General features: G+C 38.7%; 1 pseudogene; it reads left to right on the top strand.

Moving 5' to 3' along the window:
* Positions 1 to 421: 421 nt before the first annotated feature.
* LOC100654469 (anaphase-promoting complex subunit 13-like) lies at positions 422 to 931 on the top strand (annotated as a pseudogene).
* Positions 932 to 25,854: the final 24,923 nt, after the last annotated feature.

The raw sequence follows: 25,854 nt of genomic DNA, 5'->3' as shown, positions 1-25,854 counted from the left end.
TACTCTGATCTACTCAGATACCTTGTGGTGTCGGGTTAATTTGGGACGTATTGGTTAACCTGGTGCCATCGAATTGATTTTGACTCACAGCGACCCTATAGGACAGAGTAAAACTGCCCCATAGTGTTTCCAAGGAGTGACTGGTGTATTCAAACTGCTGACCTTTTAGTTAACAGCCAAGCTCTTAATCACTGAGCCACCAGAGCTCCAGGAGGTATCGGTTAGAACTCAAGTATTTTCCTTAAGTATGACTATGGAAAGATTCTGGGAAAATGACACCCCAATAACAATGAGCACACCTAGCATCCAGTTCTTGGTTTCTAAATATTATTTTCTGCTTATAAAAGTGGACCTTTGGATAAATGTCTAATTCTGGAGCTGGACTGGGAAAGTACAAGATGAGTGTGAAAGATCTTTTTGTGCCAGACAGTAATGAAGTAGTCAGTGAATGAAAAGGACATGCCAAACTGACACAGAAAGAGCTGAAGGAACTTCAACTGGCAGAAATAATTTGAGTTTCAAAATAAATAATAATGGGGTGCTGTGGTGGTCCGGGTGCTGATCTGACAAGATCAGAGCTGCTGTAGAATGGACAGTGAGGTACGGAGAGATGGAAGGATCTTAGATATGATTGATGAGACTTGGCATGAAGACAACCTGTCCTATGAGGATGTTGGAATACCTCTGAATGAGCTTTCTGAACATGAACAAGACAACAGTGGCACCGTGGAATCTGTTATAGAGCAAAAAATGGACAGACTTAGCCTTACGGTACCTCCATGACAATGTTCCCCCCATTGGAAACTGACACCCAGCTCCTTTTTCATACACTTTTTTTTTTTTTCCTAACTCAAATCTCTTAGTGATAAATCAACACTCAAAATGTATACCCACTTTGTGGCTCCAAAATACAATCTGAAAATACACACCAGAGTGAGAAACAGATTTCTCAAGAATGTAGAATATTTCTCTCTTTGAGCATAAAACTCCATTCAGCAGCTTGTATTTGAACATAATTGTTAAACATTTTCCCTTAACTCTGATTTTGTCTTCCTGTCAGAGTTTGTTGTTGTTCTTTGTTGTTAGGTGCCATCGAGCAAGTTCCAATTCGTAGTTACTCTATGTACAACAGAAAAACACTGCCCAGCCCTGCACCATCCTCATGATCAGTGCTGTTTTAGCCCATTGCTACAGCCACTACATCAATCCATCTCGTCAAGTGTCTTCCTTTTTTTCACTGACCTCTCCTTTACCAAGGATGATATCCTTCTCCAAGGACTGGTCCCCCCTGATAGCATGCCCACAGTACATGAGATGAAGTCTCACCATTCTCGCTTCCAACGAGCACTCTGTCTGTATTTCTTCCAAGAAAGACTTATTTGTTCTTCCGGCAATTCATGGTATGTTCAATATTCTTTCCAATACCATAATCCGAAGACATCAATTCTTCTTCAGTCTTCCTTATTTATTGCCCAGCTTTCACGCATATGAAGTGACTGAAAATGCCATGGCTTGGGTCAGGCACACCGTGGTCCTCATAATAACATCCTTGCTTTTCAACACTTTAAAGAGGTCTTTTGCAGCAGATTTCCCCAACGCAATACATCGTCTGATTTCTTGACTGCTGCTTCCATGGGCGTTGATTGTGGATCCAAGTAAAATGAAATCCTTGACAACTTCAATCTTTTCTCCGTTTATCTTGACTTTGCTTATTGGTCCAGTTGTGAGGATTTTTGTTTTCTTTATGGTGAGGTGTAATCCATAACGAAGGCTGTGGTCTTTGATCTTCATCAGTAAGTGCTTCAAGTCCTCTTTGCTTTCAGCAAGCAATGGTGTGTCATCTGCATAATGCAAATTGTTAATGAATCTTCCTCCAATATTGATGCCACATTCTTCTTCACATAGTTCCCTTCTCAGATTATTTTCTCAACACACAGATTGAATAACCTTGGGTAAAGGATACAAACTTGACACAAACCCTTCCTGGCTTTAAACCATGCAGCATCACTGTGTTCTGTTTGAATGACTGCCTCTTGGTCTATGTACAGGTTCCTTATGAGCACAATTAAGTGTTCTGGAATTTCCATTTTTCAAAATGTTATCCATAATTTGTTATGGTCTACACAGTCAAATGCCTTTGCATAGTCAATAAAACACAGGTAAACATCTTTCTGGCATTCTCTGCTTTCAGCCAAGATCCATCTGACATAAGCAATGATACCTCTTGTTCCACGTCCTCTTCTGAATCCAGTTTGAACATCTGGCAGTTCCCCGTCAATGTACCCCTGCAACCGTTTTTGAGTGATCTTCAGCAAAATCTTATTTGCATGTGATATTAATGATATTGTTCAATAATTTCTGCCCTCTGATCGATTACCTTTCTTTGGAATGGGCACAGTCAGTTGGCCAAGTAGCTGTCGTCCAAATTCTGGACATAGATGAGTGAGCACCTCCAGCGCTGCATCCATTTGTTGAAACATCTTAATTGGTATTCCATTAATTCCTGGAGTCTTGTTTTTGACCATTCCCTCCAGTGCAGCTTGGACTTCTTCTTAGAGTCGCACAAGTTCTTGGTCATATGCTACCTCCAGAAATGGTTGAACGTCAACAAATTCTTTTGGTACAGTGTCTCTGTATATTCCTTCCATCTTTTTTTGATATTTCCTGCATCGTTCAATATTTTCCCTGCAGAATACTTCAAAATTGCAACTCAAGGCTTGAATTTTTTCTTCATTTCTTTCGGATTGTTTTTTGGTTTTCTAATTCCAGATTTTTGCACATTTCATTATAATACGTTACTTTGTCTTCTCCAGCTGCCCTTCGAAATCTTCTGTTCGGCTCTTTTACTTCACAATGTTTTCCATTCTCTTTAGCCACTCTATGTTCAACAGAAAGTTTCAAAGCCCCTTCTCACATCCTTTTTTTTTTTTTTTTCTTCCTTTCCTGTCTTTTTAATTGCCTTTTGCTTCTTCATGTATGATGTCCTTGATGTCATTTTAACTTGTCTGGTCTTCAGACATTAGTGTTCAGTGCATCAAATCCATTCTTGGGATGGGCTCTAAATTCAGGTGGGATATTCTCATAGTCGTATTTTGTCTTTCATGGACTGCTTCTAATTTTCTTCAGCTTTAACTTGAATTTGCACAGGAGCAATTAATGGTCTGTTCCACAGCCAGTGCCTGGCCTTGTTCTGAATGATTATATTGAGCTTCTCCATCATCTCTTTGCACAGATGTAGTTGATTTGATTCCTGTGTATTTCATCTGACAAGACCCACTAGTATAGTCATCATTTATGTTGTTGAAAAAGGTATTTTTAATGAAGAAGTCATTGGTCTTGCAAAATTCTCTCATGTGATCTCTGGCATTATTTCCATCACCAAAGCTGTATTTTCCAACTACCAATCCTTCTTGTTTGTTTCCAACTTTCACATTCCAATTGCTGATAATTATCAATGCATCATGATTACATGTTTGATCAATTTCAGATTGCAGAAGTTGGTAAAAATATTTTATTTCTTCATTTTGGCAGTAGTTGTTGGTGGGTAAATTTGAATAAGTCATATTAATTGGTCTTTCTTGGAGGTGTATGGATATTACCTTATCACTGACAGTGTTGTACTTCAGGAAAGATCTTGAAATGTTCTTTTTGATGGTGAATGTGATGCCATTCCTCTTCAATTTGTCATTCCCAGCGTCATGATTGAATTGTGTCTCCCCCAAATTTGTATCTATTTGGCTGGGCCATGATTCCCAGTATTGTGTGATTGTCCGCCATTTTGTCATCTGATGTGATTTTCCTACATATTATAAATACTGCCTCTATGATATTAAAGAGGGGAGATGGGCAACAGTTGTGTTGATGAGGCAGGACTCAATCTATGAGATTCGATTTTGTCTTGAGCCAGTTTCTTTCGGGATATAAAAGACACAAGTGAGCAGAGAGACAAGGGGACCTCACACTACCAAGAAAGCAGAGCCGGGAGCAAAGCACATCTTTTGGAACTGCAGTTTCTGTGTGGAGAAGCTCCTAGTCCAGGTGAAAATTGATGACAAGGACCATCCTCCAGAGCCAATAGAGAGAGAAAGCCTTCCCTGGAGCTGACACCCTGAATTTGGACTGTTAGCCTGCTTTACTGTGAGGAAACAAATTTGTCTTTGTTGAAGACATCCACTTGTGGTATTTCTGTTACAACAGCACTAGACACCTAAGAAAGAATTTGGTACTGAGAGAGTGGGGTGCTGCTCTAACGGATACCTAAAATGTGGAAGCAACTTTGAAACTGTTAATGGATAGAGGACCAGCAGCAGCAAAGGATCAGCTGCAGCAGAGAAGCAGCAGCAGCACCAAGCCAGCAGCAGCAGAACCGGGAGACCAGGGCCAGACAGCACTGGAGCCTACCCACAAAGTGAGAGAGCAGAGTGCCTGTGCTCAGGAGGCTTCCTAGTGGAGTGGGGTGCCTCCAGGCACTTAACACCAGAGCTACAGACCTAATTGCCCCAGCAGGGCAGATGCAGGCATAACATGGGAGGACCCAAGGGTCCAAGGAAGCAGGAAGCAGAAGCTGAAGAGACAAAGAACACAGGAAGCCTAGCTGCCCTAGTCTCAAAAGGTATGGCCACAACCTCTGGGGCTTCAAAGGGTGGAGCCATGGCCTCTGGTGTTTCTATGGGTGGAGTCACCACTCAGACTAGGAGAATGGTGCACCTAAAGCCAAGATAGCAGAGTTGATGTCTCATTGGACCTGGAAGGCAGAGCTGAAGCCCAGGGCCAAGCGGCCTCTACTCTACTCAGAACCCAGAGTGTGGCCAATACCTAGAGTTTGGGGGGCAGGGCCATTATATAATTTTTCTCAGAGAACAAAGGATTATTTCAAAGCCTCGAGGGCTAATATAATGTGTTCTGCTGACTTGCTTGGTGCCTGTTATCCCTTCCTTCCCTTCAGTTTCTCCCATCTGTAAAGGAAATGTTAAGCTTATGCCTGTTTTGCCATTGTACCTTTGGAAGCAGATAACTTGCAATCTAGATTTCACAGACGAAGAGAAATTTTTGGATTTTGGGTTTTAGACTTGGAGTTAAGAATTTTGCTATGATATGATGGGGAGAATATATTTTGCATGTTGCAAGAATGTGATTTTTTGGGGGGCCAAAGGCTGGAATGTCACGGATTGAATTGTGTCCCCCAAAAAATGTGTATCAATTTGACTGGACGATGATTCCCAGTATTGTGTGATGGTCCACCATTTTGCCATCTGATATGACTTTCCTATGTGTTGTAAACACCGCCTCTATGATGTTAATAAGGGAGGATGGGCAGCAATTGTGTTGATGAGGCAGGACTCAATCTATGGATTTGGATATTGTCTTGAGCCAGTGTCTTTTGGGGTATAAAAGAGAGAAACGAGCAGAGAGACGGGGGACCTCATACCACCAAGAAAGTAGTGCCAGGAGCAGAGCACATTCTTTGGACTTGGGATTTCTGTGTGGAGAAGCTCCTAGTCCAGGGGAAGATTGATGAGAAGGACCCTCCTCCAGAGCCAACAGTGGGAGAAAGCCTTCCCCTTGAGCTGATGCTCTGAATTTGGACTTCTAGCCTACTATACTGTGAGAAAATAAATTTCTCTTTGTTAAAGCCATCCACTTGTGGTATTTCTGTTACAGCAGCACTAGATAACTAAGATACCTAGCATAGTAGACCATGTGATTTTTTTATTCAAAATGCCAATACCAGGCCATTTCAGCTCACTAACACCTTGGATATTGATCTTTATGTGGTTCATTCCATTTTTTACAACTTCCAATTTTCCTAGATTCATACTTCATACATTCCATGTTCCTATTATTAGTGGATATTTGCAGCTGTTTCTTCTTATTTTGAATCATTCCACCTCAGCAAATAAAGGTCCCAAAAGGTTTACTCCATCTGCATCATTAAGGTCAGCTCTACTTTGAGGGGGCCCCTGTTCCCCAGTCATATTCTGACTGCCTTCCAATCTGAGAGGCTCATCTTCTGGCACTATACCAGACAATGTTCTGCTGCAATTCATAAGGTTTTTACCTGCCAGTTTTTTTAGAAGTAGACCACCAGGTCCTTCTTCCTAGTCTGTCTTAATCTGGAAGCTCAGCTGAAACCTGTCCTCTATGGGTGAAAAAATTTTGAAATACAAGTGGTATAGCTTCCAGCATCACAGCAACACACAAGCCACCACAATATGACAAACTGACAGATGCATAGAGCCTGTGAAATATACATAATCTAAATCTAATCATAAGGAAACATCCGACATACCGAAATTGAGTAACTGTATGCCAGATAACTCCCTGTAAAGGTCATGAAAATCAAGGAAGGCTGAGATTCAAGATTGAAGGAGATGAAAGAGAAATGATAACTAAATGCAATATGTGGTCCTTAACTGGGTCATTTTGCTATACAGCATATTATTGGGACAGCTGGCAAAACAAGAATGGGGTCTATCACTAGGTGGAAGTAATGGATAAATGTTAATTTCCTGATTTTGATGACTAGATAATGTTTAGGCGGGAATATGTCCTTGTTCTTGGAATTACACATTAAGTATTAGGAATAATGGAGCATCATATCAAACAATTCACATTAAAAAAAAAGAAAAGTTCTTTGTGATATTCTTGCTAATTTTCTATAAGTTTAAAATTATTTCAAAATAGAAAGGCAGAAAATTTAATGTCATGATTAAAAATTAGTGAAAAAATAAGCCCGGAAACTACAGTTAGATTTGTGTAGCACTGAGGATAGCCAAGGGAAGTATGTTGGATTGATTATGCCTGCTCTTAATAACCTTACAAACACTAAAAAAATGTACCTAATTTAAAAGACCTCTTTATGGAATTTGAAGTTTCAATTAGTCACAACTGTTTCCTCGTTCAGACATCCACTGCTGACACTGATGCATTTCTAAGACTCTTTTCATAGAGGACATAACCTCTTTAGTAGACACAGATGGCTGCCTATGTAGTATCCATTCTGCCTTCCTCTTTTCTAACACAATCTCACTCTCATTCAAGTATCCACTCCTCTCATGACTATCCACATTTTTCAAAGGAGGTTGACCCACTCTAGCTCCAAATTGGGCCCCATTGATCTAAAATTAATCCCATCCTCCATGCTAGAGAAATTGATTCAGCTAATCTAATTAGTTCAGGCATTCCCCTAGTCTCAAAAATTGGTTCAAATATTAGCCTGTAACCTAATCTGAGCCAAAGAGACATGAAGGAGGGTTTTCTGGGTGTTTCTAGTACAAAACTTTGTAGCTTTTAAAAATAAAATGCCAAAACAGTTTCCCCGTCATCTTCCATATGCTCCATTATATGGAGCCTAGAGCCTTGAAAAGAAATTTTGCTACCATGATGCAAATCAGCTTAAGGAAAACTCCATCATCCTTATAGGATCAAAGCCCAGGAAAATGCAAAGAAAAGGGGCTGTACTCACTGAGTTAAGCCAACCTAAAAGCCATCTTGCATCTAAACTTTAGTTACTTTGTGAATCAGTTTAAGTCAGTGGGGTTGAGCTGAATTTTCTGTTACTTGCTTCCAAAAGCATGCCAACTGATACAACCTACAATTTCAGGTTTGAAAAAGCAGCACACAGAGGCCAATCCTTCCAGATAATTTCTCATTTTGTTCTCCTTATGACGCCTAATATGAAATGGGGGGACGAGGGAGGAAGAGAAATTACAACGAAAAGATGATGAATTAGCCTATTAGTTCAATAGAAGTCAGAGTTAGAAAAGTATTTGCATATATATATACACCTAGAAGTAGAAGACAGTATTTTATTTAATGAACATGCATATGGCACTTACTATGTGCCTGTTTTATAATGTTAGCCAGTTTGATCCTTATAACAAGTTTATGAGGAATTGTTATTAGTATCATCCCCATCTTGCAGTTGGGAAAACTGAGGTACATTAAGACTAAGTAACTGGGCATAAGGTCATATAGCAAACAAAGAGCATGATTCAAATCACTATGTTATATAAGTAACAAACAAAGCAATGATCATCTAGCGAGGGCACCTGAGAACTATACATATTTTCTAGGATACGACATATGGTTAATTCATGCACAAATCTAAGAAATGTATCAGAGAAACGAAATATTTCTCAAATATCAGAAAAAATAAATTGAACTATTAATCATTTATGTAAAAGAAAGATCATCAGTACGTCTATGTTTATATAAAGCCCACACATGAGTAGATAGTAGCACAAGCTCGTAATTGTGAAGTATAAGGTATTACAATAGAGAAGCCATACACCTGTTAAAATAGAACAAAAACCCTCATCCATGGCTGGGGTGGGGGAATGTAAAATGATACAGCCACTGTGGAAAACAGTGTGTCAGGTCCTCAAAAAGTCAAATGTAGAACTACCATATGATACACCAATCCCAATCCTAGGTATATACCAAGAAGAAGTGAAAGCAGGAATGTAACCAGAAACCTGTGCATCAGTCTTCATTACAATACTTTTCACAAGGTCAAAAGTTGGAAATAACCGAAATGCCCACCAACAGATGAATGGATAAACAAAATGTGGTAGATACACACAAAGGACTATGGCTCAGCCATAAAGAGAAATGAAGTCCTGATGCATGCCACAACATGGATGATCCTTGAAAATATCATGCTGAGTAAAATAAGGCAAATCAGATAAATATTCTATGATCTCGCTTATATAAAATAAATATGTAGAAACCAAAGGTTATTAGTGATTACCAAAGGTGGGAAGCAGGGGAAAGGGAGAATTTTTGCTTAGGGAGGCGTTGATATTATATTAATGGTGATAGATTGATTTGGAAAAGTATAGCAAGAATGGCTGCACAACTTAAAGAATGTAATCAATGGTACTGAATTATATGCATAGAAACTGTCGAGATGGCATATTTTGTTATGTATATTTTTACCATAAAATGTATAAAAATAGAGACAAATCTCTTCTGCTAAATAAGATGTTTGGGGAGGATAATGGGGGATGTGAGCAATAATTTTCATTTGAATTAGGAATTTGGTTTTTGGGGGTTTTTTGACCCAGCATATTTTGAAGCTTCACTCATTCGGGTCTGCCCAATTGATACCTGAACTTCATTTCTTATCCCCTTTACCTACTTAGTCAATAGTTCCCATAGCAGGTTGGTCTAACAAACCTTCTTTAGGCTTGGAGACGTTGGAAAACAAGGAGGTAGACTACCCATCTAATGCTAAAAAGTCCTGTGTTTCCCATCTATACAAACAGTTCATATATGTCTTAGTAGGACTACCTATCTCTCCTTGAACACATCCTCTTTGGGGCTTTTCAAAGCTATCTATCATGTTTAAAGTGGGTATAGAGAAGAAGAGGCCTAAAAATAGAACAGATAAATAAGAAGGGACCTCTTTTCAATCCATCATGACTGAAGTGCTTAATGATGCCTGTAAATACTTAAATGCTTCAAGGTCTAATTTTTAAAAGGACAAACATAATTTTGTGCATACTCTAAGGTTAACAACATAATTTAGAATATTTCTGCTCACTAGAGTAAATTAATGAGAAACAAGTCATCAATAAAACTTCCCTGGATAGTTTTTAAGCTGTCTGGATCTTTCCAATCATCCCCCAAAGCCTGTCTAAATCTAAGAAAGCAATCAAGATTACTGTTAACAGTTTTGTTGTTTTTAGCATCTTCTTTTTAGCTAGGTCAAATGTATCCTACTTTTAGTATATGTTTTTAAGTTCTTTCCTTTTCTGGCAAAAGGCAAAAAAAAAAAAAAAGCCTTTCCATTTACATTCCCCACAATACCTAGAATATTGTTGCTAACTGCCATCGAGTGGAATCTGACTCATGGTGACCTCCTGAGCACAGAGTGGAACTTCTCCATAGGGTTTTCAAGGCTGTGATCTCTCAGGAGCAGGTTACCAGGCTTGTCTTCTGAGGCACCCCTGAGTGGATTCACACTGCTAATCTTTCTGCTAGTAGTCAAGCTCTTAACCATTTGCGCCACCCAGGACTCCCTCAAGAAATCCAAATCCATTGCCACCAAGTTGGTTCTTACCCATTCAGACTCATAGAACTCCCAAGCTAGCTATTAAATACAATCGAACAAATGAGTTAAAATGAGAACACACTAACTAGGGCCTCATAACCAATATGTAGAAAACTTTTTTTAAATTCTATAAACAAACAAACAAAAAAAAAAAACTACTGCCATCGAGTCTATTCCAACTCATAGTGACACAATAACACTTATAATTTTATTTTTAAATTTATCACAGGTTTATTAGTGTATCTTTGCTTTAAAATAGATTGCTAGTCAGAACCATGATTGAATAATCGAGCAGGAATGTAATAGCAATTATAGGTTCCTGTGGGAAAAATGCAGTGTGTTTATAATGCATTTTCCAGAAATGAACTGGAAAACAGTGAAGATTGTCCTGTGATCCTGTTATTTTATAAATTCACATGCATTCTAACTGGATTTCACTCTCTTTGTGTACTTAGTTTTGACTTCAGAGTTTGTAAGCATTGCTGACATGATCGAATGTATATGATTGTGGCTAAAATTGCTCTTTTCTTAAAAGTAAGTTTGCTGGCTAAAGAACTTAACTAGTTGAAATTTGCATCAAGGCCAACAGAGTTTGATTCTGTTTTCTCTCAGCTGCTTGTCTTTCACATCTGAAAATTAAGAAAAAGGAAAAAGCCCAAAATCTTAGGAGTGCTTAACACCCATCTGAAGGTAGTTTTAAAATGTAATGTAATTCAAACGAACTGGGGAAAATAAAAAATTGGACTGAAGGAATAACACAGGTACATGGATAATTCTACAGGAAAATTTTACTTTTAAAATCATCGCATGGTTTAAATATGCATATAAGTGTGCTTGTGTATGGATTTCTGTGGCATGTGTGTATTAAGTAACATAAATTAGATGTAGATGAGACCATAAAATGAGTAATTTGCAAACACATATGATGAACGCAGTGGTGTTTTTGTCTTTGAATAGGCAGTTGTCTTGGAAGTACAGGACAAGTTTAGATAATGTCAGCTTCTGGAATAGAATCTAATGTGCTCTTGTTAAATGAGTATTAGTCATCTAGATAAGCAACATCCTGCAATAACATTTGTAATTTTTATGCTAGTGAATCTAGGGAGTCTAGTAAAATCCTTTCAGAGAAACAAAAATATAAACAGTACTAATATGAAATAAACTGCAGTCTGTCTAAAATTTTTAAAAACTAAAGCCAAAGGTTAAAAATTCATTTGCCTCCAGTTCAGACCTTGCAGAACGAAGAGTTCTCAGGGCCAAACACAACATTAGTTCACTGCTCTGCCCAGCACATGCATTCCTGTTTTAGAAAAAGATCCATGATACTATCTTACCTTACAGGCATTGCGCTTCAGGAACATCTAACACTTCCTTTTCATTTTTTTTTTTTTCCCTCTTTCTTTAAGTGCTTTAGCTAACTTTCTGATATTAATTTGGTTTCAAAGAAAATTTTTAACACTGGTAAAAGAATAGGTAGACAACTAAATATGCACATTCCCCACAACTTGCTACCTAGAGATTTTATTTTAAACCAAAAAATTTGCAAGATTAATAGATCAGTTTCTCTAGAATATGCCTGTCTCCAAAATTCTGATTATTTCTGGAAGAACTCATAAAATAAAGATCTTTAGTACAAAGACTGAAGAGCAAACCCTAGATTCAAATTGTGCTCAAATGGAGGACATGTTTCATATCCTCTCTCTGAAGTGCACAATCTTTGTCTTCTCTCCTTTTCCCCAGCCCCCCACCAACTTCCCACCCCTCTCATGGGCAACATCATTAAAATCAGAATTTCCCACATTCTATAGCCTTTAGTGCTCAGATGCTAAGCATATTTTACTTTCAATTTCTGACTCTAATGCATTAGTACTAGAGCTGTCGTACCCATTATGTTGAGAATTAACAAGTGCGGACCATTGGATTGAAATGATCTTTGGATAGCTATGTCTACTATGGGTGAGGGGAGAAAACATGTGCTGCAAAAAAAGTCATGCTTTGACTATTCCTAGTCCATATTTCAAAATATCCATGGAGAACAATATCGCAGGACAACTTATTGAGATAATAATTTTTATTATAGTCTCACTTCTTTATGAGACTCTCAGAAGAAATGCAACTATACTTGTTTCCTCCCTCAGATCCTTAGAAATAGGAACTACCAGCTCAGTACTCCTGTTTCTGATTTCCTATGTCTCAGGGGCTTGGAATACACCTTTGGGTTTCAGGGGCAGAAAAAGATGATGTCTGGCACCAAGGGGACAACTCCCTTTCAGGCTTTTGTTGGGGGATCAGGATCAAAGCACCTTGAAGTTATTAGGTTGGGTTGTTCCAAAAGGGGAGGGAACAGAGGCTGTGCTTGGAGTCATTTTAGAAAATGCTTCACCTTGGAGAAGAAATAATAATAGCTCTGGGAGACTGGTGAGGGAACAAAGGGTTTAATGATTTACATGTCTGGTTCATATTCACAAACTTTTGTTCCCCATGCCAGAGACTGAGGAAAACAGATGTAGAAGGCATTTGAAGGTCTGTGGAGTCTGTTCTCAAAGTGTGAAGACCTAGGAAACAGAGAAGAGGGCCTCTATGAAAACGGTTAGTACAGAGAACCAGAGTGGAAACAATCTGAGTCCTTCTGGAGTAATAGTGCCAGAGTAACAGTAGAGACTTGGCAGCAGCCTCACATGACAGGAACCAAAAGACAAACCAAACCCACTGCCATTGAGTCAATTCCAACTCATAGCCACCCTGCAGGACAGGGTAGCACTGCCCCATAGGGCTTCCAAGAAGCAGCTGGTGGATTCAAACTGCTAATTTTTGATTAGTAGCCTGAGCTCTTAACCACAGTGCCACCAGGGCTCCACATGATGGGAGGAACACTATTAATGACAACTAACACAATGGACTAAGTACAGGGTCTTCTTCCATTTTCCACACACAGGGTTCTTTGCACAGGTTGTAGCCTACCCCCAACTCCTAAAAAATGATTAGAAGTAAAAAAAAAAATCCATTGCCGTCTATCTGACTCATAGCGACCCTATATGACAGAGTAAAACTGCCCTGTAGAGTTTCCAAGGAATGCCTGGTGGATTCAAACTGCTAACCTTTTGGTTAGCAGCCATAGCTGTTAACCACTATGCCACTAGGGTTTCCTGATTAGATGTAGTGGGTTCTAATATACACTAAATTTGTTTTAGAAAAAATAATATGTTGTATCCTATACTCCAAGTATCGCAAAACCAAATTATACTTGAAGAAATCATAAAACAACTGAAAAAATTCAAGGTAACTTACCATAAGTTAAATTCAGTGACATTACTAGAAATGCCACAAAGTTGGGAGTAAGGGTCAGAGGATCTCATGGGGAAATGAGAGGGGTTAAGAATGGGGACAACCACCCATCTGCCAGTTTGTCATACTATTGCAGCTTGCATGTTGCTATGACACTAGAAGCTATGCCACCACATTTCAAATACAGGCAGAGTCACCCCTGGTGGGCAGATTTCAGTGGAGCTTCTAGAATAAGACATACTAGGAAGAAAGGTCTGGCAATCTACTTCAGAATATTAGCCAGTGAAAACCCTATGCATCACAACAGAATATTGTCCAATATAGAACCGGAAGATGCAACCCCTAGGTTTGAAGGCACTTAAAATAAACAATGGCCACAACAATGGACTCAAGGCATACCAACAATCATGAAGATGGCACAAGACTGGGCATCATTTCGTTCTGTTTTACATGGGGTTGCCATAAGTTGGAACCAATTTGTTGTCAGCTAACAACAACAAGAATGGATAGTTTAAGCCACTGACAGTTTAAGCCACTTGTCCAAGATCACATAGCTAGGATGAGAGCACTGAAATAACAACACAGGTTTTCTGATTCCTGTGAGATTAAAAGATCCAAGGCAATACAGTACTACGAAGCATGGTTCATGTTGTAGTACTTCAAACTACGTAGGGGATGAGAGACTAAGCAGCTGTAAACACTCCATGAGGCCCTTCTGCCTGTTAGGGAGGACTGAACAGAGAAGCCATCAGGAACAAGGTGGCACTGACATACTCCCTGATGGGTAAGGGGTGAAGCGTTGTAACAGACTGAAAAACTGTAGGTGGGATTTGAGGTCAGGCAAATTTAAATTCTTCTCACTTCTTTGGAAAAGGTTCTTAAACTCTCTGAGGTTAGTAATGTGTACACCCTGGGAATGTAATGTGCCCAGGACATGGCAGGTACTATATTATATTTTGAATAGTGGAGCAGTGAGAATGACACAAAAACTTAGGAAAGAACCTCCCTCAGCAGATCAAAACATCACAGCAATTTTCTTGAAGAAAGTGATTCAAGAAAAGAACCTATTGCTGCAGCTTCTTCACAGTTTTGACTTATGGTTTCTTTTGGAAGAAGGTGCTTTTGAATTTCTTATTTATAATCACTTTAAATTTATAAAGTACAGCCAAAATGTTCTTTAGAAACAAGGATGGTGAGACTTCATCTCACATATTTTGACACATTATCAGGAGGGATCAGTCCCTGGAGAAGGACATCATGCTTGGTAAAGTAGAGGGTCAATGAAAAAAGAGGAAGACCCTCAAGGAGATGGACTGACACAGAGGCTGTAACAATGGCCTAAAGCATAACAACAATTGTGAGGATGACGCAGGACTAGGCAGTGTTTCGTTCTGTTGTACATAGGGTGGCTATGAGTCAGAAGATTTGACAGCACCTAACGACAGCAGTATATCAACAGGGAACTGCCAGAAATTCAGGCTACTTTCAGAAGAGAACGTGGAACCAGGAAAATCATTGCCGATGTCAAATGGATCCCGGCTGAACACAGAGAATACCAGAAGAATGTTTACCTGTGTTTTATTGACTATGCAAAGGCATTCAACTGTGTGGATCATAACGAATTATGGATAGAACCGTGAAGAATGGGAATTCCAGAACACTTAGTTGTGCTCGTGAGGAACCTTTACATAGATCAAGAGGCAGTTGTTCAGACAGAACAAGGGGACACTGACTGGTTTAAAGTCAGGAAAGTTGTGTGTCAGGGTTGTATCCTTTCACCATAAGTATTCAATCTGTATGCTGAGCAAATAATGAGAGAAGCTGGGCTATGTGAAGAACGGGGCATCAGGATTAGAGGAAGATTCATTACCAACCTGCGTTACGCAGATGACACAACCTTGTTTGCTGAAAGTGAAAAGGACTTGAAGCACTTACTCATGAAGATCAGAGACCACGGCTTTCAGTGTGGATTACACCTCAACATAAAAAAAACAAAAATCCTCACAATTGGACCAAGAAGCAACATCATGATAAACAGAGATAAGATTGAAGTTGTCAAGGATTTCATTTTACTTGGATCCATAATCAACAGCCATGGAAGCAGCAGTCAAGAAATCAAACTATGCATTGCATTGGGTAAATCTGCTGCAAAGGACCTCTTCAAAGTGTTGATGAGCAAAGATTTCACCTTGAAGACTAAGCTGCACCTGACCCAAGCCATGGTATTTTCAATCACATCATATGCATGTGAAAGCTGGACGATGAATAAGGAAGAGAGAAGAAGAATTGACACCTTTGAATTATGGTGTTGGCAAAGAATATTGAATATACCATGGACTGCCAAAGGAATGAACAAATCTGTCTTGGAAGAAGTGCAACCAGAATGCTCCTTAGAAGCAAGGATGGCAAGACTACGTCTTACGTACTTTGGACATGTTATCAGGAGGGATCAGTCACTGGAGGACATCATGCTTGGCAAAGTACAGGGTCAGCGGAAAAGAGGAAGACCCTCAACGAGGTGGATTGACACAGTGGCTGCAACAATGAGCTCAAGCATAACAACGATTGTAAGGATGGTGCAGGACAGGGCAGTGTTTTGTTCTGTTGTGCATATTTTGTTATGTATTGAAATATTTACTGAATTCCTACTGATTTCCAAATTTGAATTTTTTTTTTTAATCTTACCAACTGCAGTTTTGTCATACCCATTAAAATTCAGGAACATAATTCTGAAAGTTGGCAGAAAATTAATATGTACCGATTTCACTGCTCTCCCAGTTTTCTACTAGACTGTGAAAGAACATAGAAAATACATACTATATATCAAAATTTATATATATGTAATATATAAACTTGATTTCTATGTTTATAGTCTTAATAACTTTTGCTGGAAAAGAAAGGGAGAAAAGTTTGTTTGAAGATTTTTTCTCCTTCATGAGCACCCAAGCAACCCCAACTGCTGCGTAAATTGTCCTTTAAACTTCTTATGCGAGAGAATAGTTTCTAATAAAATTGTTTAATCTTTGGCAAATATTTAGTATGCTATTTCATATATGAGATGTATAATTTTGCCCATATTTAGTTTTAATAATACCAAAATATGTACATACCACAAGAATATAATCAATAACAGATGGAGATATACATATATATGTGTGTGTATACATATGCTTTATAATTGCTATAAAATCAATAATTGCCATAACACATTGAGCAACTGATTACATACAAATACTATAAGAAAAACATGCATCTCTCCATTTGAATCATTTTTTTTCTATTTGATTAGTTTTATTTGAATTATATATAACAATTATGTGACTGAATAATCAATTTGTCAATTGCTCTCTGTCCAAGTTCTAGATGTGTCATTATTATCTAAATAATGAGTAATTGGGTGTGAGATTTCAATATGGAATAGCCTACCCTTGGTCCTTACTTCCTGAGAGATGTAATATCGCTTCAATTGCTTTCAATCAAAGGTGACATCTGTACACTGGTAGATGTATTTTTTATACACACAGTCTTGATGTAACAAATTATCTCTTATCTTTGATTAAAATTGTCACATTGCTACAGCTACTTTCCCAATTGCCACTTCAACAGCCATCTTTCCACTTGTTAACTTCAACAATTCAGTTTTAAGAAGCATGTTCAGTGAGTACATTTGTTTCCTATATAGGCAACCCAGTCTCATTTCTCCTGATATACCAGGCCTATAAATTTCTACTCCCCTGTAATAGAAATCTATTGTTTTTCGCCTTCCCAACTTCCGTTTCCCTTTTAGCCACAGCAGCCCATCTTTCCTTTAGAGACTCTCTCCTGACTAGATCATGAGCTGAAGTTTCAGTTAAATTTAACACAGGCTTCCAACCTCTGATTTAGAGCACAGTAATACATGGAACAAACAGTCCTTTCCTTGCTGAGTGATAGCCCTAAACTTCCCTGAAATTCAGCAAGAGGCTGAATTTCACACACGCACACATATATGCAGCATTCACACACACACACACACACACACACATATTACACATCATTCGCCTTCAGTCTCAGCCACACTAGCTTGGGACCCACCACCTCTGACAAAATTGAAGTTTCCTACCTTAGGCCACAGAAGGAATTCAGGTCTTAGCTAGTTATTATTTGGGCAATACACTTAACAGGAAATTTAAAAGTGTGTAATGATGACTTATTTCTATATCTCAATGTCCCTGAAATTTCCATTGTACTGTAATTAAAAGATTCAGAATGGTTGTTGTTATTATTGTTGTTAGGTGTCGTCAAGTTGGTTCTGACTCATAGTGACCCCATGTACAACAGAATGAAACACTGCCCAGTCCTGCGCCATGCCCACAATCATTGTTATCCTTGAGCCCATTGCTGAAGCCACTGTGTCAATCCATCTTGTTGAGGGTCTTCCACTTTTTTGTTAATTCTCTACTTTACCAAGCATGATGTCCTTCTCTGGGGACTGATCTCTCCTGACTACATGTCCCAAGTATGTAAGATGTAGTCTCAACATTCTTGCTTCTAAGAAGTATTCTGGTTGCATTTCTTCCAAGACAGATTTGTTCATCCTTTTAGCAGTCTATGGTATATCCAAAATTTCACCAACACCACAATTCAAAGGCATCAACTCTTCTGTCTTCTTTATTCATGGTCCAGCTTTCACATGCATATGATGCAATTGAAAATATATGGCTTGAGTCACGTGCACCTTGGTCTTCAAGGTGACATCTTTGCTTTTCAACACTTTAACGATGTCTTTTGCAGCATATTTGCCCAATGCAATGCATCTTTTCATTTCTTTACTACTGCTTCCATGAGTGTTGATTGCAGATACAAGTAAAATGAAATCCTTGACAACTTCATTCTTTTTCTCCATTTATCATGATGTTGCTCATTGGTTCATTTGTGAGGATTTTTGTTTTCTTTGTGTTGAGGTGCAATCCATATTGAAGGCTGTGGTCTTTGACCTTTATCAGTAAGTGCTTCAAGTCCTCTTTGCTTTCAGCAAGCAAGGTTGTGTTATCTGCATAACACAGGTTGTTCGTTAGTCTTCCTCCAATCCTGATGCCTCATTCTTCTTCATGTAGTCCAGCTTCTCAGATTATTTGCTCAACATACAGATTGAATAGGTACGGTGAGAGGAATACAACCCTGACACACACTTTCCTGACTTTAAACTACTCACTATCCCCTTGTTCTGTCCGAACAATTGCCTCTATGTACAGATTCCTCAGGAGCACAATTCAGTGTTCTGGAATTCTCATTCTTTGCAATGTTATCCATAATTTGTTATGATCCACACAGTCGAATGCCTTTGCATAGTCAATAAAACACAGGTAAACATCTTTCTGGTATTCTCTGCTTTCAGCCAGGATCCATCTGACATCAGCAATGATATCCCTAGTTCCAAGTCCTCTTCCGAATCCAGCCTGAATTTCTGAGAGTTCCTTGTCGATATACTGCTGCAGCCAATTTTGAATGATCTTCAGCAAAATTTTACTTGCATGTGATATTAATGATATTGTTCAATAATTTCTGCATTTGGTTGGATCACCTGTCCTGGGAATAGGCATAAATATGGATCTCTTCCAGTTCGTTGAGCAGGTAGCTGTTCTCCAAATTTCTAGGCATAGACAAGTGAGTACCTCCAGTGTTGCATCCATTTGTTGAAACATCTCAATTGGTATTCTGTCAATTCCTGGAGCCTTGTTTTTTTGCCAATGCCTTCAGTGCAGCTTGGGTTTCTTCTTTCAGTACCATCGGTTCCTCATCACATGCTACCTCCTGAAATGGTTGACTGTTGACCAATTCGTTGGCTAATTCTTTTCAGAAGTAGGCCACTGGGTCCTTCTTCCTAGTTTGTCTTAGTCTGGAAGCTCAGCTGAAACCTGTCTGCCATGGGTGACCCTGCTGGTATCTGAATACCAGTGGCATAGCTTCCAGCAACACAGCAACATGCAAGCCCCTACAGAACGACAAACTGATAGATACATGGAGGTCAGAATGTTTAGGCTCAGAAAATATATAACATAGTAACACAACATTTTATTTGTTTTGTTGTAATGAGTACAAAATGGAAATGTGGCATAGAAGGTCATGAGAGTTTTGGGGAAGGCTATAGCAGGATGGAGGAATGTGATAATTGAAGTATGAGTACAAGTAACATTGGTCTGTGTTCTAGATTGAATTGTGTCCCCAAAAATGTGTGTCCACTTGGCTAGGCCATGATTCCCAGTATTGTGTGGTTGTCCAACACTTTGTGATCTGGTGTGATTTTCCTAAGTGTTGTAAATCCCTACTTCTATGATCTAAATGAGGCAGGATTAGAGGCAGTTATGTTAATGAGGCAGGACTCAATCTACAAGATTAGGTTGTGTCTTAAGTCAATCTCTTTTGAGACATAAAACAGAGAATTGAGCAGAGAGACAGGACCTCATACCACCAAGAAAACAACACCAAGAGAACAGCATGTCCTTTGGGCTCAAGGTTTCTGTACTGAGAAGCTCCTTGACCAGGGGAAGATTGATGACGAAGACCTTCCCCCAGAGCCAACAGAGAGAGAAAGCCTTCCTCTGGAGCTGGCACCCTGAATTCGGACTTCTAGCCTCCTAGACTATGAGAGAATAAATTTCTATTTGTTATAGCCATCCACTTGTGGTATTTCTGTTAAAACAGCACTAAAGGATTAAGACAGGTGTAATATCAGCAGTTTATTTGATGGATATTAATCAGTTGTGACAAGGAGCTATTGTTCTTGTTAGGTGCCATCAAATTGGCTATGCCTCCTAGTGACCCTCTGTATAGCAGAACAAAACACTGCCCTATCCTGCACCATCTTCACAATTGTTGTTATGCTTGAGCCTATTATTGCAAGTTATATATTAATACCAGTCTCACAAAAACATTTGGTGGAAAAAATCATTTGAATTAAAAAAAAAAAGAAACTTCACTATATAAATATGAGGAATTGTCCTCAGTTTTCTCCTTCTGAAGTTACAGGACTCCTGAGTCTACCTACATTTCAACAACAATCCATGGGACCAGAAGCTATTCAATTTCAATATTATGCCTGGTGATTCAAATAATAATGCTACAGGGACATATTTAAAGAGATGTTCAGAATACATTACTTTAAAAATGTGAGTTAATTGACCAGAAAAAGTTTATAACTTTTCAAAATTAAATAATCAGTTCTTCATTACTTAGAGGAAAAATTGGTAGCACAGTAAGAGTTTTAACAATCCTTAGTGGCAAATTATAATGAAATTTCTATAAAATTGATTTCAGCATTCTAGAACATCAATTACTCATACACAAGTTCAAGTTGAAGCAGAAAAAAATTAAAACAAGTTCACAAGAGCAAAAATATAACCTTGAGCATATCTCATCTGAATTTAGAGACCATCTCAAGAACAGATTCGATGCATTAAACACTAATGATTGAAGACCAGACTAGTTTTGGAAAGACATCAAGGACATCTTACACGAAGAAAGAAAAAGGTCATTAGAAAGGCAGGAAAGACCAAAAAAGACCAAAACGTACATCAGAAGAGACTCTGAAACCTGCTCTTGAACATAGAGTACCTAAATTGAACAGAAGAAATGATGAAAAGAACTGCAGAGGATTTCAAAGACGGCACAAGAAGACAAAGTAAAGTATTATAATGAAATGTGCAAAGACCTAGAGTTAGAAAACCAAACGGGAAGAACACACTTGGCGTTCCTCAAGCTGAAAGAACTGAGGAAAATATTCAAACCTCGAGTTGAAATATTGAAGGATTCTATAAGCAAAAATTGAATGATGAAGAAGATGGAGGGAATACACAGAGACATGTACCAAAAAGAACTGGTTGAACATTCAACCATTTAGGAGGTAGCATATGATCAAGAATCGATGGTATTGAAAGAAGAAACCCAAGCTACGCTGACAGCATGGGTGAAAAACTAGGCTCCAGGAATTGGCAGAATGCCAACTGAGATGTTTAAGCAAATGAATGCAATTCTAGAAGAAATTTGGAAGACAGGTACCTAGCCAAATGACTGGCAAAGATCCACATACATGCCCATTCCAGAAAAAAGATGATCCAACAGAATGCGGAAATTATCAAACAATATCATTAATATCATCAACACACAGATAGACAAGTAAAATTTTGCTGAAGATAATTCAAAAATGGTTGCAGCAGTACATTGACAGAGAACTGCCAGAAATTCAAGCCGGATTCAGGAGAGGCCACGAAATGCAGGATATCATTTCTGATACCTTGACTGAAAACAGAATACTAGAAAGGTGTTTACCTGTCTTTTATTGACTATGCAAAGGCATTTGACTATGCAGATCATAACAATTTATGAATAACATTGTGAAGGATGGGAATTCCAGAACACTTAATTGTGCTCACGAGGCACGTGTACATAGACCAAGAAGCAGTTGTTCAAACAGAATGGGGGATACTGCATAGTTTAAAATTTAAAAAAAGGTATGCATCAGGGTTGTATCCTTTCACCATAGTTATTCAATATATACGCTGAGCAAATAATCCAAGAAGCTGGATTCTATGAAGAAAAACAGGGCATCGGATTGGAGGAAGACTCATTAACAACCTGTGACATGGAAATGACATAACTTTGCTTGCTGAAAGTGAGGAGGACTTGAAGCATTTACTGATCGAGATCAAAGACCACTGCTTTCAGTAGATTACATCTCAAATGAAGAAAACAAAAATCCTTAGAACTGGACCAATAAGCAACCCTATGATAAACGGAGATAATATTGAAGTTGTTAAGGATATTATTTTACTTGAATTCACAACCAACACTCATGGAAGTAGCAGTCAAGAAACCAAATAACGTATTGCATCAGGCAAATCTGCTGCAAAAGACCTCTTTAAAGTGTTAAAAAGCAAAGATACCACTTTGAGGACTCAGATGCCCTGACTCAAGCCATGGTATTTTCAATCACCTCATATGCATGTAAAGGATGGACAATAAATAAGGAAAAACAAAGAAGAATTGATGCCTTTGAATTATGGTGTTGGTGAAAAATATTGAATATACCACGGACTGCCAAAAGAACAAACTGTCTTGGAAGAAGTTCAGCAAGAATGCTCCTTAGAAATGAGGATGACGAGTCTTCATCTTACTTGCTTTGGACATGTTATCAGGAGGGACCAGTCTTTGCAGAAGGACATCATGTTTGGTAAAGTAGATAAAAAAAGGTCAACAAAAAAGAGGAAGACTCTCAACAAGATGGATTGACACAGTGGCTGCAACAATGGGCTCAAACACAGCAATGATTGTGAGGATGGTGCAAGACTGGGAAGCCTTTTGTTCTGTTGTACATGGGGTCGCTATGAGGTGGAACCATCTTGATGGCACCTAACAACAACAGAATACCACCACATTCATTACCATTTTATTTTTCAAAGGTATTAATATCAATGAGATAATTAAAGACATCAAAGTGCAACGCATTATATCCAATTCTTCTATTCTCAAGGTGTTTTGTTACAGGTTTATGTAGCCTTCAGATTAAAACCCAGAAGAAGTTTTTTTCTTGGTCAAAAAAATTAGCTTTTCTAGTTCTTTCAGAATAAATAGAAACAGAACAGACAATGGTCGTATGATGAATGGCTAATTGTTTTTTCCTTATCAACCTTGACCTTCAGAAGACAATAACACAGTCATATCCAACTAATCTAAATTGACAAAGCAAACTTCAGTTTACTTCAAACATCCAGAACAAATGCGCCAGCATTTTAGTTAAAAGCAAGCACAGAGCATAAGGTTGTTAGTGTCTATAATAATCCTATCTTACTCCAATTAAACCCTAATAATCAAATCTCTCAAATTTTTTCAGAGTTTGTAACAGGCAGGAATTTCATCTGAAATTATTAAATCATCCATAGAAAGCTTACAGTGACACTTACAGTGTTCTGCTATGTTAAACTGTAATAGACAATATATCTTTGCTCATTGATTTCAGGTAAAAGAAAGTGTAAAACATATTCTCAAGTGTCTTAGTTATATAGTGTAGCTGTAACACAAATGTCACACGTGGGTGGGGTTAAAGAACAGAAATTTATTTTCTCATGGTTCAGGATCCTAAAAGTCTGGATTCAAGGTGTGAGTCTAGTGGAGATCCTTCCTTGTCTATTTTAGCCTCTGGCAGCTGCCAGCAATCCTTGTAGATGCACCTGTGTCATTGTCTGTTTTTTTTTTTTTTTTCTCCCTATGTGTGCCTTTGTGTTCATTCTGCTCTTTTCATAACCCAGAAGTGATTAGATTTAGAACTCACCATCAAACTAAACTCACCGCCTTCAAGTCGATACTGACTCATAGCAACCCTGTAGGACAGAGTAGAATTGCCCCATATAGTTTACAACGCTATAATCTTTCAGGGAGCAGACTGCCACATCTTTTTCCCATGGAGCGGCCGATGGGTTCCAACAACCAACATTTCAGTTTGCAGCTGAGTGCTTAACAAATGTGCCACCAGGGCTCCTGGAGCTCACCATAATCAGGTAATAATGTAACAAAGAAAACCATAGTTCCAAACAGAATTACATCCATAGGTATAAGGGTTAGGATTCCAACACATATTTGGGGGGAGGACACAATTCAATCCATAATACCAAATTTCATAATATTTAATAAGAATGACACAGAAGAAAAACACAAAACTCTGTTATACCTGCATCACTTTGGATTAGAGCAAGGCAACATGAAGAATAGACAAAACTCTGACCTTAAGTTGAGATGTCAACTCTTGTCTTGACTCTGACCCTCTCTTAAGTTGAGTTCTCTGGAGAAGCAAAACCTGTGAACCATAGAGAGACAGAGAGAGAGGGTGAGTTCTCTAGAGAAGCAAAACCCGTGAAGCGTAGAGAGAGGGAGAGAGAGAGAGAGATTTATATCAGGGAAATGGCTCACCTGGTTGCAGAGGCTAAAAAGTCCCAAGTCTGTGGCTCAGGCTGGAGGCTTCTCCTGACTCATATAGCTGCATGGCTGGGGAACCCAAGATTAGCAGGTCAGACAGCAGCCCTCTGACTCACAGGCTACGGAGGCTAACGTATCCCAAGATCAGCCGGTAAACTGTTAGCTCAAATCCCAAGAACTGGAGGTCAGATGAGGATCCAGAGTGAGCAAAAGCCAGCAAGCTTTGCCACAAAGTTCATACATATTGGATGCAGGCCACACCCCCAAGGAAACTCCCTTTTCAACTGATGGGCTGCTCGTAGCAGGTCTCATCATGGAGATGATTTTATTATATCAGATCTCATTACGGAGGTAATTACATCATTACATAGCTGCCAAACTATATCATAGCCACTAAATCACTGAGAATCATGGCCCAGCCAAGTTGACATACAACCTTAACCACCACAGACTCATCTGTGGAGCACCTAAACTGGCAAGTTCTGTAAAGAAGGCGGGGGCAAAATGTAATACCACATCTGATCACTTTGAGCCTAATGTTTTCTAAGAACTACTACTACTATTAAGAATGATAGCTAATGATTATTTAGTCCCTAAAAAAAGACATTACGTTTGGTAAAGTGGTGGGTCAGCGAAAACAAGGAAAACCCTCAGTGAGGTAATTGACACAGTAGCCTCAACCATAGGCTCAAACATATCAAAGATCATGGAGACTATGCAGGACAAGGCAACATTTCATTCTGTTATATATAAGGTCTCCGGGAGTCGGAACTGACTCAAAGGCAACTAACAACAATAACAAGGCATTGTGCCAAGTACTTTGTATACATCATCTTATTTAATCTTCACAATAATTCTTCAGTTCCATTATTTTCTCAATTTTACTACTATGAAATTGAGGCTTGGAAAGGTTAAACGGTAACTAAAGTCTGAAGCAAAGCCAGGCCTTGAATTCTGGCTGGCCCAATTTCCAAAGCCTGTGTTTCTAACTATCATATTCTATGGCCTATTCAAAGCTATTTCCTGTCCCAAGAGACCTGGGAACCAAGGAAGTCAGCTGTCTTGTGATGATTGTATGGGAAAACGAAGATTAGAAAAAACATGGTGGCGTGGTGGTAGTCCTAGGTCTACCACTACATCAACATGTCACCTTGGCATGAAAACTTCATGAATGAAATGAAAGAAAAAGGACAGACTAGATCTGCATTTTAATTAATGGACTCCGAGAGATCTAATAATACTCCGAAATTCTCTGGCTATGGGTGTGTATGTATGCACACCAACAAGGCATATGCTTTTTTTGGGAAGAAGATCCATGACTTTGATCAGATTCCCAAACAGTTTTGCAAAACTAAAAATTAAGATTATCTCTAAGATTCCTTTCAATTCCAATAACCTGGGCTTTTTCCACTAGTCAGTTATTCTCTACTCTAATTTCCATCCATTATAGGAACTTGTTTTCCTCCCAAAATGCATATTTGAGGGGAAAAGAACTGAAATGATTTTGTATTTTGAAACATCATGCTTGAAAACTTCTCTGGTGGATATTTTTATTTTGCCTAACA

Source organism: Loxodonta africana, chromosome 2, assembly GCF_030014295.1.
Source record: "Loxodonta africana isolate mLoxAfr1 chromosome 2, mLoxAfr1.hap2, whole genome shotgun sequence".
Classification (NCBI taxonomy): domain Eukaryota; kingdom Metazoa; phylum Chordata; class Mammalia; order Proboscidea; family Elephantidae; genus Loxodonta; species Loxodonta africana.
Note: the sequence above shows the minus strand (reverse complement) of the source record. Positions and strands in the feature narration are given on the sequence as shown.